This window comes from Ursus americanus, chromosome 7 (genome assembly GCF_024610735.1).
Source record: "Ursus americanus isolate L20-20 chromosome 7, mUrsAme1.1.p, whole genome shotgun sequence".
Taxonomy (NCBI): Eukaryota; Metazoa; Chordata; class Mammalia; order Carnivora; family Ursidae; genus Ursus; species Ursus americanus.
In genome coordinates, this window is record NC_142133.1 from 41,343,116 (window position 1) to 41,355,640 (window position 12,525).

The 12,525-nt window shown below is 36.2% G+C and overlaps 1 pseudogene; it reads left to right on the top strand.

The window, feature by feature from the left end:
* The first annotated feature begins 602 nt into the window (after positions 1-602).
* LOC123799652 (large ribosomal subunit protein uL10 pseudogene) lies at positions 603-4,196 on the top strand (annotated as a pseudogene).
* Positions 4,197-12,525: the final 8,329 nt, after the last annotated feature.

Below are 12,525 nucleotides of genomic sequence, written 5' to 3' on the forward strand. Positions count from 1 at the left end.
AGGCAAGATATAATACAGAAACAACCAGACCAGGTGATAAGCCAACAACCACCACTCACCAATTCAAGACACTACTGGCCTCAAGTATGTGAAGCAGATTCCAATACAAATGCACTCCTTTTAGAACGAGTTCTCAACATTTGCTACAACATGGACGGCACTGGAGGAGATAATGCTAAGTGAAATAAGTCAAGCAGAGAAAGACAACTATCATATGATTTCTCTCATCTATGGAACATAAGAACTAGGATGATCAGTAGGGGAAGAAGGGATAAAGAAAGGGGGGTAATCAGAAGGGGGAATGAAACATGAGAGACTATGGACTATGAGAAACAAACTGAGGACTTCAGAGGGGAGGGGGGTGGGGGAATGGGATAGACCGGTGATGGGTAGTAAGGAGGGCACGTATTGCATGGTGCACTGGGTGTTATACACAACTAATGAATCATCGAGCCTTACATTGGAAACCGGGGATGTACTGTATGGTGACTAACATAATATAATAAAAAATCATTAAAAAAAAATGCACTCCTTTTAGAATCTCTAGGATTAGGGATGAGAAGTCTCTGGAAAAGATGGGAGGTAAAAATCTTGATTCAACTATGGCCTTGCTGAAGGTCACAGGTGCCCGAGATGACACAGAGTAAGGACCCTGTGTTGGCATATATTGCTCCTTGCTTATACTTAGGGAAGCTGGACTTACTAGGCAAAGAGGTCTGGGTGTTTGTTTTTCTAATAAGTAGGGTTAAATGAACTTCTGAGAGAATAGGAGCAATGTCCTAACCAAATTCTAATGGTACAGTTAAAATAGAGACAGAACAATGCCATGCCTGCTGCTATAACTCCATGATTGTCTAGCTCCCTAAGTTAAGGCTCTTCAGATTTAAGGGTCTCTGAGCTGGAAAAGAAAATTAGAGTGAAAATAAACATTTTGCTTCTACTTCATTTGGGTGTAACTGATTAAAACTAAAACAAACCCAATCTCTGAGATGACCTTTCTCAAATTTCAATGAAGCACAACTGCAGTGAGTTAGCAAGATAAAAAAAAAAAAATCACTAACTAAAAGTAGACAGGCAACTATAGGGAGCAGAAAGAATGGAGAACAAGGAAAACACAAACAAACAAAAAAACATTATCTGCATTTTAGGTAGGAACACCCCAACCACCTTTCTTTGGAGAGGCGAGGGGGGCTAGGAAGTGGCTTAAACAGAAATTTGTTTTCTCACAATTCTGGATAACTAGAAGTCAAAGATCAAGGTGTTGGCAAGGTTATTTCTTCTGAGGCCTTTCTCCTTCTATATGGTCATCTTCTCCCTCTGTCTTCACATAGTTTTCCTCTGTATTGGTCCATCTCTGGCTTTAAAGTCTTTGAAAAATGGTCTGGAATTTCTTCCATGTCTGATTGTACTCCCCTCCCCATCAATTTCATAGCTCTTGGAAGTCCAAAGGTTTCCCAAGGATCTATGCTACTGGTAAGGAGTCTACATTCTCCTTGCTTTCTCTGTCCTTTACATTATTTACTGGCCCTAACACATTGGACCTAACATAAAACATGACTTAGTCATTCCATTTTCAAACAAACAGACAAAAATTAGTCAAACTGATCAATCAAAAATCTATATGCTGAAAATGTGCTAGAGCCCCACCAGAAGGTCATGATGACTGTCTCAGAACTATCTATAATCTCCTTGATTTTCTCCACTGCTCCTCTCACAAATTACAATTCAGCAATCATTCCTTGTTTCCTGAGCATTCCCTTAGGTTCTCACACACAGGCAAAATATTTTTCAAAAGAGTTTTCTCTCTAAGAGGAATTCTTGTGCCAGCTGTTCACAAAAACAAATGTTTCACCTCAGATGAAAAACATGATAACGGATGTAAAAACTGTAATGGAGGGAGTGTACAGAATATTGGATATTGTAGAAACCCACACGAGTAAATTAAATGTCAATTTCAAGAAATATTTCACCAAATACTTAAGAAAGAAGAAAAAGAGAATATAAATTATGAGAGCAAGGAAGGCACATGGAAAGTACCCTAAAATACAATTTGCAGTCCAGACTGCAGTCAAGAACAAGATGAAAATCAATGATCAAGAAGTAATAAAATGAATTTTTCTGGGGTGAAGGAACACTTGAATCTGGAGATCAAGATGGCTTAAAATCTACCATGCAACATAAATACAGAGAACACCTCAACTTTGTACTTAACCCTGTAGGAAGTCTTAAATGTCATGGATAAAGAAAACAAAATTTTCTAAGTATTTTCGGAGGGACAAACACATATCCAATTCATGTTAAACTATATACACATGCACACACACACATATATTGATGGCAGAGAAGAGGGACACACACACACACACACACACATTTATTTATCCTTCAATCTATAATACATAAATTGTGGCACCAAAAGTACATTGCCAGAAATACAAGAATTTCAAAATGCAATGTGACATAAAAAAAAAAACCAAAAAACAAAAAAGCAAAAAACAACAGCAACCAAAAAACCAAACTATTAACAAGGTAATCTAGGTGACTTAGAAATTAATCACTTAAAACCTTGGTAACAAAAGCAAAGACTTCTCTTTCCTAAAAAATGAAGTAATTCTCTACTCTTTCCACTAACTATAGTAAAAAATGGAGAGAAGAAGACAGACTGGCAAGGGACCTTGTCATCCAGGAAATAACAGTGCCGAGTCTGTGTGTTTTCTTTTATCTTTATATATTGCAGACTTGGTGTTACAAAAGCCAGTAACTTATAAATGCCAATGGGCGCAGGCAATAAAAGCCCTAACAAAAGTTTGCTCCTGTTTGGTTTTAAAAGGATCATAAAAGGAACAGTCTAGCAAGATTTAAAACAAACAAAAACTTTTAGAAAACAGCTACTTTATTCAGACAGCACAGAAAAAATTGTGGCCCACCTCTACTCACACCAGCAAATGCCAAGGGTGTAGCCTAGACTTCCACTCTCCACTAGTTATAAAAATTTGCCCTTCCTCTCTCTAGGCATCCTCATGAAAGTGACATTGTCTTTAAATCCTGCTGGCAACCCCTGATGCACCACCATGATGCCCAGGAAAGATAGGGTGACCCAAAACTCCAGATAGTTTCTTGAGATCATCCAACTTTATTTATTTATTTATTTATATTTTATTTTATTTATTTTTTTGAGAGCGATTGAGAGCAGAGGGAGAGTGACGGGGAAAAGCACACTCCCCACTGAGCAGAGAGCCCGACATGGGCCTCAATCCCATGACCCTGAGATCATGACCTGAGCCAAAGGCAGACGCTCAATCAACTGAGCCACCCAGGTACTCTGAATTTATTCAACTTTTAAATCAATAGCCAAAATGCTTCATTGTGAGAGCAGGCAACATGTGTTCCAAGCAGATGCAGAAAATCCACATGTCCCTCCATGGGAAGGCTGTGGTGCTGACGGGCAAGAACACCAGGATACACAAGGCCATCTGAAGGCATCTGGAGAACAACCCTGCTCTGGAGAAACTATTGCCTCACATCAAGGGGAATGTGGGCTTAATGTTCACCAAGGAGGACCTCACTGAGATCAGGGACATGTGCTGGCCAAGAAGGTGCCAGCTGCCACCTGTGCTGGTGCCATAGCCCCATGTAAAGTCACTGTGCCAGCCCAGAACACTGGTCTGGGCCCCGAGAAAGCCTCCTTCTTCCAGGCTTTAGGCATCACCACTGAAATCCTGAGTGATGTGCAAATGTTTAACACTGGAGACAAAGTGGGAGCCAGCAAGGCCATACTGCTAACCATGTTGAACATCTCCCCCTTTTCCTTTGGGATGATCATCCAGTAGGTGTTTGACAGGGGCAGCAACTACAACCCTGAAGTGCTTGATATCACAGAGGAAACTCTGCATTCTTGCTTCATGGGAAGTGTCCCCAATGTTGCCAGTGTATGTCTGCAGATAGGTTATCTGACCATTGCATCAGTGCCCCATTCTACCATCAATGGATACAAGCAGGTCCTGGCTTTGTCTGTGGCAACTGACTACACCTTCCCACTTGCTGAAAAGGTCAAGACCTTCTTGGCTGATCCATCTGCACTTGCGGCTGCTGCCCCTGTGGCCACCACCACCACTGCTGCAGCCCCAGCCGAGGCTGAAGCAAAGGAAGCATCAGGGGAGTCAGACGAGGATAGGGGATTTGGTCTCTTTCACTAGTCACTGAAAGCAACGGATTCCGCCAACTTTATTTGTGAAATAAGGAAATAAAGGCTTACTTCCCTTAAAAAAAAATAATTTGCCTAGCTCTCCTGTCAATTAAGATGGATCAATTAAGTTTGAGTGATGAGCCAGGACTTTTATCCTTGCAGAATGAGTGGCAACTAGGCTGTCTTTTTCTAATTTGGCATCAGTAGAGACCATGTGGGAATCCTGTACTTCTATCTCTACCTGAAGGTAACAGGGTACTTGCTCTTGACTGAGGTGGTCTCCGTAGATAGTCAGGACTTTATCACTACTCAGGAGTAAAGAGAAGTTGCCTCCTCTAGAGACAAAGGAGCTTGAGTAGGGAATCGGGACTTTCACTGTAACCTGGTAGTACTGAGCAGTACTCTTCCCTCAACTGCCAGACTAGTGTCAAAGAAGGCTAGCTAAACCAAGATTTAAATGAGATCCAAAGTCTTATATGTAGTCCCCCAAATATCTAGGACTTATTTAAAAAATCTCTTGACAATCGGAAGGAAGGGAAGATAAGGGGGGGTGGTAAACAGAAGGGGGAATGAACCATGAGAGACTGTGGACTCTGGGAAACAAACTGAGGGCTTCAGAGGGGAGGGGGTGGGGGACTGATTTAGGCCGGTGATGGGTATTAAGGAGGGCACATATTGCATGATGCACCGGGTGTTATACACAAATAATGAATCATGGAACATTGCATCAAAAACTGGGGATGTCCTGTATGGTGACTAATATAACAAAATAAAAATTATAAAAAAAAAAATCTCTTGACATACAAAGAGCCAGGAAGATCTCAACTTAAATGAGAAAAGGTAACCAACAGATGCCAACACTTAGTGATACAAATGTAGAAATATCTGACAAGAATTTTAAATCATTCATCATAAAAATGCTTCTATGAGCAATTATGAACATATTTGATATATTTTTTAAAACAGAAATTCTTAGCAAAGAAATAGAAAATATAAATAAGAACCCTGAAGGGAGAACAATTTAAATTATACAATTTGAACAGAAAGAATATAATTTGGAAAATAATGCAAAAATAGGGACTCAGGGATCTGTGGGACTATTACAAAAGATCTAACAAACATGTTATCAGAGTTCCAGGATAAGGCGAAAAGGGCAGAGTTGGGAAAAGTATTCAAAGAAATAGAAGTTGAAAACTTCCCCGAATTAGACATACATTTAAGAATTTAAGAAACTGAGCAAATCCCAAACAAAATAGACCCAAAGAAATTCATGCCCAGACATGACAGTAAACTTTTGAAAATTAAAGGAAAAGAAAAATTTTGAGAGCAAACAGAGAGAAACAACACCTTACCTATAAGGGAAAATTTTCTAATGATAGTGAATTCCTGATAAGAATTCATGGAGGCCAAAGGAAGTAGCATGTTTGGTTTTGTTGTTGTTGTTGTTGTTGTTTTTTTTTTTGTCAGAGAGAGAGACAGAGAGCACAAGCAGGGGGAGCAGCAGGCAGAGAGAGAAGCAGGTTCCCCGCTGAGCAAGGAGCTCAACTGGGGACTCAATCCCAGGACCCTGGGATCATGACCTAGGCCAAAGGCAGACACTTAACCAACTGAGCCACCCAGGCATCCCAGAAGTAACATGTTTTAAAGTGCTGAAATAAAAGAACTTCATTCCAGAATATACACCCAAGAGTAAGAGACTTCAGGAATAAAGAGGAATTCAAGACTGTCTCAGATGATGGAAAAAAAAAAAATAAACAAAAGAGAAACAAAAAACGAATGATAATTGTTGCCAGATGATTTACCCTAAAAGAATGGCTTAAGGAAGTTATCTAAGCAGAAAAGAAATGATAAAGGAACAAATTTTGAAACATCAAAAAGGAAGAAAAAAACAACAGAAAGCAAAATTATGGGTAAATACAATAGACTTCCCTTCGCCTATTAAGTTTTCTAAATTATACTTGATGTTTGAAGCAAAAATTATAAAACTGTCTACTTTAGCTCTCAGTGAATATACAGGAAATATTTAAGATAATTATAATTGAGGTAAGGTAGAATAATGTAAGGGTAGAAAAATTTTGTATACTTTACTCAAACTAGTCAAATGTTGACACTCGTAGACTGTTATAAGTTATGTAGACAGAATATAAAACCTATAGCAAATAATTAAAAATTCTAAACAAAGAGATACACTTATAGACATCACAGATAAAGTGGAATTCGAAACAATATTCAAGTAACCTACAGGAAGAGAAGAAAAAGAAAACACAGAAATGAAAAACAAAGAGAACAAATGGAAAACAAAAAATAAAATGACAGTTATAAGCCCTTAACATATCAGTAATTGCATTATATGTAAATAATCTAATTACAACAATTAAAAAATGAAGATTGAGAGAGTATATTTAAAAATACAATGCAACAGTATGCTATTTACAAGAACCTCACTAAAATACAGGATTCCCGCACGATAAGTAGAGTATTCTTAGGAAACCTTTTATAAGCCATGACATGATATAAAGTGAAGAAGCAATTATCATTAATTTATATGGAAAATTTTTTCTAGCATTCCCAGACCCCCAAAAATAACCTCTCTTAGGCTTTTTTTGATTCCTGAGGACACATCTTGGTAATGGTTGCACAAAATAAATCAAGATAAAAAACAGATGCTCATAGACATAGTTCAAAGCTAGGGAGGCTTGATGCTGAGATGCTGAGCATAGTTCCTAGGGAAAGGAAGGACGTTGGTGGTGCAACTCTCGCTGCTACTGGTTGGCACTACCTCTCTAACAGCTCACTGCAAAAGAAACGCTGAACGCTATTTTTGCCTTTTTTCATAAAAGTGAAAATCCTCTTAGGATTTCTTTAGGTTAATGGAAACAGGTACTAATACAGATCTTTCATAAAAGTGAAGTGGCATGATGCAAACTTTCAAAAAGTGGGGAACACCTGTATAATGACATTTGGAGGTTGAAAGTCAAAGTAGTTACAAAGAATATGCAAATAACCAAAGTAAAGCAGGAGTGGCTGCATTAACATATCAGACAAGGTAGATTTCCCAGCAAAGAAAATTACCAGGAGCAGAGTGGGTCATTACATAGTGATAAAAGGGCCAATCCACCAATAAGACAACAATACTAAACATGTATACATCAAACAGCAAAGCTGCAAAATATATGAAGTGAAACTGGTAGACTGAAAGAACAGGCCAATCCACAATTACAGTTAACTTTCCCACACCCATCTCTCAAGCAATGATAGACAACTAGACATAAAGTTAGCAAAAATATAAAAGATCTCAACATTGTTATTAACCAACAGGATCTAATACACATTTCTAGGATATACCACCTAATAACAGTAGATTATATATTATGTCCACAGAACATTTACCAAAATAGACCATATCTTAACCATAAAACAAACTCAAAATATTAAAAAGAATTTAAATCATATGTAGTGTATTCTCTGACCACAATAGCATCAAAATAGAAAATCAATATTAGAGCAGTAACAGGACAACCTCCAAATGCTTGGAAACTAAACTTTATTTCTAAGTGATCCAGAAATCAAAGAGGAAATATTAAAGGAAATAGAAAAAGAATAAATTTAACAGAATGAAAATGAAATTAACATATCGATACATGTTGGATGCAGTTAAAGTAGTGATAAAGGGAAATGCCTATCACTAAAGGCCTACATTAGCAAAAAAGAAAAATCTCAAATCAATAATCTAAGCTTTCACATCAAGAAACTAGAAAAAGAACAAAAATAAGCCCAAAGCATGCAGAAGGAAGGAAATAATAAAGAAACAAAACTAGCAGAAATTAATGAAGTGAGAAAACAGAGAAACAATGAAGAAAATCTGTATAAAAAAATCTGGCTTTGGAAAGGATCAGTAAAAATGACAAATCTCTGGTGTAACAGATTAGAAAAAAGGAGAGAAGACATCAATGTCATGAATGAAATAAGAGATATCTCTATATCCTCTACTGGTATCAAAGGGATAATAAAGGAACAATACAAATAACTACACAAATTAATTTGACAACATAGATGAAACGGACCAATTCTTGAAAGCATAAATTAGCACTACTCAGCCAACATGAAAAAAGATAAATAATGCAAACAGCTCCATAACTCTTAAGAAATTAAATTATTTATTTAATAAAATTCTGAAAAAGAAATCTCCAGGCTCAATTAGTTTCATTGGAAAAGTATACTAAACATTTTCGAACTAACAAAAAATAAAAAACAAAAAAATCCAAGAACTAATTTTAAACAAGCTCATATAAAAAATAGGGAAGGAAAAACTTTCCAGCTCATTTGATGCAGCTAATAATTACCCTAATACAAATCTAGATGACAAAAATGGTAGAAAGAGACAAAGGAAGAGAGAGAGAAAGGAAGGAAGGAAGGAAGGAAGGAAGGAAGGAAGGAAGGAAGGAAGGAAGGAAGGAAGGAGTAAAGGAATGAGGGAGGGAAGAAACAACAGATTAATATTCCTTATATATATATAGACCAAAACATTCTGAACAAAACATTAGTGAATAGAATTCAGAAAAACATAAGAAACTAGTACATCATAACTAAATGAGTTTATTCTAGCTATGTAAGAATAGATCAATATTCCAAATCCAAGAAATATAACCTCCCATATTAAGAGAGTAAGAAAGAAAAATTACATGAAAAATTACATGATCTTATCAACTGATGCAGAAAAAGCATTTGGCAAATTTCAACACCCATTCATGATAATAATTCTTAGAAAACTAGGAATTGAGAGACTTCTCTAACTTGCTTAAAAAATAAAAAGAAAATTACAAGTAATCTACAGCTAGTGGTAAAAGACTGAATGCTTTTTCTCCAAGTTTAGGAATAAGACAAGTTTATCCAGTCTCACCACTGCTATCCAACATGGAATTGGAAGTTGTAGCCAAAAGAATACAGTTAAGTAAAGGAAATAAAGGCACTCAGATTGGAACATAAGAAATAATTTCTATTTGCGGATGACTTGATTGTCTATGTAGAAAATCCCAAAAATCTACAAAACAGTTCTATAATTTATATGTGATTTCAGAAATGTCACATAGTACAACATAAACATTAAAAAAGTCAATTGCATTTTTATATACTAGCAATGAACACATCAAGATCAAAATTAAAAATATAATACCAGTTCCAAACCCTCAAAAAAGGGTAGTATCTATATAGACATCTAATAAAATATGTACAACACTGATACTTGTAAATTATAAAATGCCGATGAAATCAAAGAAGATCTAAATACATGGAAACATATAACGTGGTCATGATTTAGAAGACTCAACATAGGAAAGACATTAATTTTCTGCAAACCGTCATACATATACAACACAATTCCTATGAAATTCTAGCAAGATATTTTGTAGGTATATTCAAGATTATTCTAAAGCTTATATGGAAAGGCAAAAGAAGTAAAATATCCATAACCTTTCTGAAAAATATAATAAAGTGGTAGGAATTACCAGTCCACATGATTTGAAGACTTATTATAAGCTACAGTATCAGGACTATGGTTTTGGCAAAGGCATAGACACACAGATCAAAAGAATAGGATAGAGAATCCAGAAACACACAAAAGTACAGTCAACTGATTTTTTGACAAAGGGAAAAAAGCAATTCAAGTGAGGAAGAAGAGCCTTTTCAACAAACTGTGCTGGAGCAATATGATACCCATAGGCAGAAAAATGAATCTCGACCTAAACCTCACAATTTACACAAAACTTAATTCAAAACAGACAATTGATTTAAATAAAAACATACAACTATAACACTTCTTGAAAACATAGGAGAAAATCTTTCAGACTTCAGACTTGAAGAGTGTTTCAACATGACACCAAAAAAGGTCCATAAAAGAAAAAAAAAAAAAAAAGATGAACTTCTTTCCCTGAAGAAGATACATGGGTGGCATACAAGCATGTAAGAAGATGTTTCATATCAATAGCCATTAGGGAAATGCTAATTAAGACCACAATGCGACATCACTACATACCACTGGAAAAGCTAAAAATAAAAAGAGTGACAACACCAAAGGCTGGTGAGACTATGAAGAAATTCAGTCCCGGGTGCCTGGGTGGCTCAGTTAAGAGCCCAACTCTTGATAAGCTTGTGATTTCAGGGTCTTGAGAAAGAGCCTCCTTGCCCTGGGGAGAGTCTGTACTCAGTGGGGAGTCTGTTTGGGATTCTCTCTTTCCCTCTCCCTCTGCCCTTTCCCTGCTTGTGCTCTCTCTCTCTAATATAAATAAATTAAAAAAAAATCTTAGAAAAAAATAACCAACTCAATCCCTCAAATACTGCTGGTACAAATGTAAAATGGCAGAGTTGCTACAAAAATAGCTAGGCAGTTTCTTAAAAAAATAAACTATACATTACCATACAACAGATCAATTGCACTTCTGGGCATTTATCCCAGAGAAGTAAAACTTATATCCACACAAAAACCTGTACATAATTTTTTATAGCAACTTTCTTTGTAACAGCCCCAAATTGAAAGCAACAAAAATGTTACTTAACCTGTCTATGGAAAAACAAAATGTAGTATCTACAAATCATGGAATACTATTAATCAATAAAAAGGAACAAACTATCAATATATGCAGCAACTTGGATCATTCTCAAGAGCACTTTCCTGAGCGGGGGGAAAAAAAAAGCCATCTCTAAGGGTCACATACTATATAAACCCATTTACATAACATTCTCAAACAAAGTTATAGAGAGGGAGAGCTGACTAATGTTTGCCAGGGTTTAATGAACAGAGCATTAAGTGGTAAGGGGACAGGTATGGCCGTAAAGGGGTAGCAGAATGGGAATCTTGATGGTGATAAAGTAGTTCTGTATGTTGTGTATTGTAGTGGTTTTATGAACACACACTTGTGATAAAATGTCATATAACTATATTCACTTTTTATTGTGTTAACAGTTTCTTGGTTTGCTATTGTAGTACAGCCATGTAAGATGTAACTTATGGGAGAAACTGGGTGAATTGTAACTGAAAACTCTCTGTATGGTCTTTGCAGCTTCCTGGGAAGCCATAATTATTTCAAAATAAGAAGTTAGTAACAACAACAACAACAAAGAGAAACCAAAAATAACTAAGTAAGAAAAACAAAGGGCATTGAGATAGTAAACCATAAACATCTGGTATTACTATTAAATCATTGTTTATATTGTATTAAGGAATTTTATCAAAAACTTAATATAAGGCAAGTGGATGGTTGCATGTACCACCATTCTCACTTTTTAATATGTAAATTCCACAACTCAAATAAAAAGCTCAGTGGAACTTTCACTGAAATATCAAACTCTGATTAGGCCTACCTAGAAAAATAATATGGGCAGTATTTGCAAGAAGATATGGGGCAGAAATTAAAAAAACAAAAAGAATAAAAATGTGGAACATTAGGAAGTTGAAGAAGGAGACCTGGAAGAAGAGGGAAGATGGATTTTACTAGAAGACATCAAAATACATAATAAAATGACTATAACTAAATTTGTACATGACTGAATAGAAATTAGCACAGAGATACTTGGCACTAATTATAAAGTTTAAAAACAAATAAAAACTTTAAAAAATAATTTAGTATCCTCTAAAGTACTAATAGTAATGACAAAATATGCCAAGAGTCAATGATATGGTTTACAAGTCAAGTAAGCTTAGACGTGAATCCTGGCACTTACATCAACTGGTTAGGTGACATTCATTCAATAGCAATTTCTTGAGGGCTATGTATGTTTCAAGGATTATTATGTACCACACTGATGAAGCAATAATAATCAAAATAGAATCATTCCATCTTGTAAGGGAAACCTAAGAAGGATATAGACAAATGAACAAGCAGTTAATTGCTCCTTGACAGGAGGTATGGGGAGAATGGAGGTCAAGAGATAAGAGACCAGATCTGAATTAAAAAGTGAGAGCACCAGTGCAGAGTCTGCTTAATATTCTCTCTCCCTCTTCCTTGCCCCCCCCCCCGCTTGTGCTCACTAGCTCTCTCTCTCTCTCTCAAATAAATAAGTAAATCTAAAAAAAACAAAACAAAACAAAACAAAGCGAGAGCACCATTTCTGAAGAAAGTGATCCCTGAAGTTATGTATGAAGGATGAGTAAGAGCAGTCTAGGTGAAGACCCAGGAATGGAGAGAAGTAGGTTAAGATTATAAACGTGATTCAATACAGAGGGCACTACATTTGCAAGACCAAGAGGAAATAATTTATTCAATGTTGCTATAATCAGCTTACTTTTCATCCTTTCCATGTATAACACCTAAATGTTTGAAGAACAAAGAGGTTCAACAGAACAG